Source organism: Saccoglossus kowalevskii, chromosome 9 (assembly GCF_978046115.1).
Source record: "Saccoglossus kowalevskii chromosome 9, keSacKowa6.1, whole genome shotgun sequence".
Classification (NCBI taxonomy): domain Eukaryota; kingdom Metazoa; phylum Hemichordata; class Enteropneusta; family Harrimaniidae; genus Saccoglossus; species Saccoglossus kowalevskii.
This window is the reverse complement of record NC_140649.1, coordinates 1,479,870-1,485,111: the sequence shown is the minus strand read 5'-3', so window position 1 is coordinate 1,485,111 and position 5,242 is coordinate 1,479,870.

Here is a 5,242-nt window from a genome sequence, read left to right as displayed (position 1 = left end):
TATGAGCGAAAGACCTCGTTTTTATTGTAAATATGAGCGAATGACCATGATTACGTGATAAAAATGAGCGAAGGACCACGTTTATATTATAAATATGAGCGAAGGACCAAGTTTATATTATACATATGAGCGAAGGACCACGTTTATATTATAAATATGAGCGAAGGACCACGATTATATTATAAATATGAGCGAAGGACCAAGTTTATATTATACATATGAGCGAAGGACCACGTTTATATTATAAATATGAGCGAAGGACCACAATTATATTATAAATATGAGTGGAGGACCACGTTTATATTATAAATATGAGCGAAGGACCGCGATTATATTATAGATATGAGCGAAGGACCACGTTTATATTATAAATATGAGCGAAGGACCATGATTACGTGATAAAAATGAGCGAAGGACCACAATTATATTATAAATATGAGCGAAGGACCACGTTTATATCATAAATATGAGCGAAGGACCATGATTAGGTGATAAATATGAGCGAAGGACCACGTTTATATTATAAATATGAGCGAAGGACCATGAGTACGTTATAAATATGAGTGAAGGACCACGTTTATATTATAAATATGAGCGAAGAACCACGTTTATATTATAAATATGAGTGAAGGACCACGTTTATATTATAAATATGAGCGAAGGACCACGATTATATTATAAATATGAGCGAAGGACCACGTTTATATTATAAATATGAGCGAAGGACCATGATTACGTGACAAATATGAGCGAAGGACCAAGTTTATATTATACATATGAGCGAAGGACCACGTTTATATTATAAATATGAGCGAAGGACCGCGATTATATTATAGATATGAGTGAAGGACCACGTTTATATTATAAATATGAGCGAAGGACCATGATTATATTATAGATATGAGTGAAGGACCACGTTTATATTATAAATATGAGCGAAGGACCATGATTACGTGATAAAAATGAGCAAAGGACCACGTTTATATTATAAATATGAGCGAAGGACCATGATTAGGTGATAAATATGAGCGAAGGACCACGTTTATATTATAAATATGAGCGAAGGACCATGAGTACGTTATAAATATGAGCGAAGGACCACGTTTATATTATAAATATGAGCGAAGAACCACGTTTATATTATAAATATGAGTGAAGGACCACGTTTATATTATAAATATGAGCAAAGGACCAAGTTTATATTATAAATATGAGCAAAGGACCACGTTTATATTATAAATATGAGCAAAGGACCACGTTTATATTATAAATATGAGCGAAGGAACATGTTTATATTATAAATAAGAGCAAAGGACCACGATTACGTGATAAATATGAGCGAAGAACCACGTTTATTTTAAATAAGAGCGAAGGACCACGATTATGTGATAAATATGAGCAAAGGACAACGATTACGTGATAAATATGAGCGAAGGACCACGTTTATATTATAAATATGAGCGAAGAACCACGATTATATTATAAATATGAGCGAAGGACCACGATTATATTATAAATATTTCAAGATTGTAGAACCCTCCTCTCTCCCAGTACAGGTTTCTATGTGCATTTCAAGATGGTGGAACCCTCCCTCCCTCCAAGTACAGGTTTCTATGTGCATTTCAAGATGGTAGAACCCCGCACCTCTCAGTACAGGGTACTGTGTGCATTTCAAGATTGTAGAACCCTCCCTCCCAGTACAGGTTACTGTGTGCATTTCAAGATGGTAGAACCCTCCCACCAAGTACAGGTTACTGTGTGCATTTCAAGGTGGTAGAACCCTCCCTCCCAGTACAGGTTTCTATGTGCATTTCAAGGTGGTAGAACCCTCCCTAACCAGTACAGGTTTCTATGTGCATTTCAAGATGGTAGAACCCTCCCTCCCAGTACAGGTTTCTATGTGCATTTCAAGATGGTAGATCCCTCCCTCCCTCCCAGTACAGGTTACTGTGTGCATTTCAAGATGGTAGAACCCTCCCTCGCAGTACAGGTTACTGTGTGCATTTCAAGGTGGTAGAACCCTCCCTCCAAGTAAGGTTACTGTGCATTTGAAGATGGTAGAACCCTCCCTCCAAGTACAGGTTACTGTGTGCATTTCAAGATGGTAGAACCTTCCCTCCCTCCCTCCCTCCCTCCCAGTATAGGTTTCTATGTGCATTTCAAGGTGGTAGAACCCTCCCTCCCAGTACAGGTTTCTATGTGCATTTCAGGATGGTAGAACCCTCCCTCCCAGTATAGGTTTCTGTGTGCATTTCAAGGTGGTAGAACCCTCTCTAACCAGTACAGGTTTCTATGTGCATTTCAAGATGGTAGAACCCTCCCTCTCTCCCAGTACAGGTTTCTAGTATAGTATATTTTATTTGGCACGAAATAATGCATTGAATTACATTATCAATGGTCAATAAACATACAACAACAAGTAACAAACATCAATAACAAATAAAACAATAAGTAAGCAAAGAAATATAAAATATTAGTAGTACATGTAATAAGAAACAAAAGTAAAATTTAGATATTGTTAGACATTATAATTTGATGAACAAATTTTCTGAGACTGTTAACAATGAAACTATCATTTGAGGTAAATAATTTTTTAAGTAAGTTATCCTTGGATAATTCTTGAATTTTTTCATCATAAACCGAAACCATATTTAAAAATTCTAAACGACTATTCTAAAATTCAATATTTTCACAGTCCATGAAAATGCATGAGTTTCACTGCCAACAGCCCCTAGATCACATAGTGTACAAAATCTTTCTTCTGGAAGTATTCCTTGATATCTCAACTTTTCAATTGGAAGTGAATGAGCTGAAATTCTAAATCTAGTTAAGCTGGTTCGATGTTTTATATTTTTCATAAGATCCAGGTATGGCTCAAATTTGAATGCTAATTTTATTTTGTTGTATGTTCGTAATTTGTTATTTTCTGTTTTTTGTAGACTTTGCAACCACATTTTTTCTACATACAATTGTTTTAACTTTGTTTTAAAATTTGAAATATCAATCCCAGTTACACTAATTTCAGTAATTTCAAGCAGTTTATTAATAAATGCTGTCCAAGTATTACCGGTACTATTTTTTTCTTGGTTGAAAGCAGAACACACCAATTCATTACATTTATAATTCTTAAGTCTTTTCCAGAATTTCAGCATATGTGTGCAGTGTTCAATAATAATAGGGTAGCATTCCAACTCTGCTCTGACAGCATTATTGCTTGCTTTCTTATGTACACCCAAGACCTGCTTACAGAATTTGATGTGAAGCTGTTCAAATTGGGTTTTGTCACTAAACAATATTTCAATGAATGCTTCATTAGTAATAATACTATTTTGTTTTGTTTTGTACAGTTTAAAAGTGAAAGCACCCCATACTTCTGACCCATACATGATAATTGGTAACACTGTACTTTTAAAAAGATGTATGGCATTTTTTGGGGAAACAGTGTGATTCCCTAAATTTAAAGTTTGTCTAAGTGCACCCAATGCACGTAATGATTTTTTAGCTAAGCAGTCTATCGCTATTGTGAAATTTCCACTGCTTTGAAATGTAATTCCCAGATAAGTATATGAAGGTACTATTTGAATTTCCTGATCACCAAAATAGAAAACATTGTCAAGAGTTCTCCTTCTTTTATTAAAAACAATTATTTTTGTCTTATTAATATTTACATTTAATTTCCACATCTCACAATACGTACTGAGTTTGTCTAGGTTATTTTGAAGCCCTTTGCTTGAATCTGATAACAATACTATGTCATCAGCAAAAAGCAGACTGTTTAAATCTGAGTTCCCTAGACTTAACAGGTTTGAATTAACATTATCCGATAAGTCATTAATGAAGACATTGAATAGAAGGGGACTCAAATTACACCCTTGTTTTACTCCACTACTAGATAAAAAGGAATCAGTGCGGCCTTGATTTGTTTTAATTGCATATCTGGTGTCTAAATACATAGTCTTAATCAAATGGAAACACTTTCCTGTTACACCAGCTTTGAATAACTTGTATAACAGACCATTTCTCCAAACACTATCGAATGCTTTACGCAGGTCAATAAAACAAGCATAAATATGAAGATTTACTTGCCTGATTTATATACTTATTGATCAGTGATTTTAGAATGAAAATGTTATCTGTTGTACGATGATTTTCACGAAATCCAAACTGATTATTTTGAAAGAATTTCGTACTTTCAAGAAAACTTGTTAACCTGTTGTTTGTGATCGAATTAAATATTTTTGAAATACAGTTTGAGAGGGCAATGCCCCTATAATTATTAGTCCCCGTTCAGGCGCAGCCTGAAAAGGGGACTTATAATTCAGGTTTTGTCTTTTTTCCGTCTCCAACATTTTCTCAGAAATTCTACAGCAGGTATCAGTGAAACTTGGCAGGTTGATGAATAAGTGTCTTCCGAGTATGCACGTATTTTTTTTTTCCAGATCTGAAAATCCCAAGTGGGTCTTTTTCACGATTTTCATCAAAAATTACCTCTCCCGGCAACATTAACAGAACGTCTGCGCATGCTCAGAATAAATTAATTACTGTAAAATACTTTATTTTTGCTTGCAACATTTTTTTGCTATTTTCGCTGAAGGAATGTTTCAGTTAAAATAAAATCCAGTGAATATACCCTTTTCTTATATTTTACAGTCAACTTGTCAAAAATCAATGAAAATAAATTCAATACAAAACAGCCAGAAAAAGTCTTTTCAGCGAATGATAATTCCAGCTGAAATAAAATATTTTACAGTAGATTAGATCTGTGAGTAACGCTGCTGTTATTACGGCATGTGATTTCTCCATTGCGTGCAATTTATTATAGTACTGTTTATACATGTATTCTGTTCGGCTCAGTGGTCTCATTCACTAGTTGCTAGAAGAACTAGTAACCTTATTTGATTTCAAGAACTTCAAGAAGGCGGCATAAGAGACGTGTTTGCAAAGGTAAGTTCTCCAGTTTCTACAAAATTGAATGTATTTTGGGGTACGATTGGTGTACATTCCGTGACGTACGTACGGACGTGAATATTATGATGATTGCCAGCTTTATATTCTTGTGAAAAGCCAAAAAAGCAAACAATTGTCTCCAATCTACGAAACTAGTTTGTAAATTGTATACCCTGTCAAATTATTGTACACGGACGATTAATTCATGGGGACATAGTTTCAAGTTAGTAAATCGTTATCCGGTCTTTTGCTTGTGACGCGATTTCTGAAATATCCACAACTCGGGGGGGGGGGG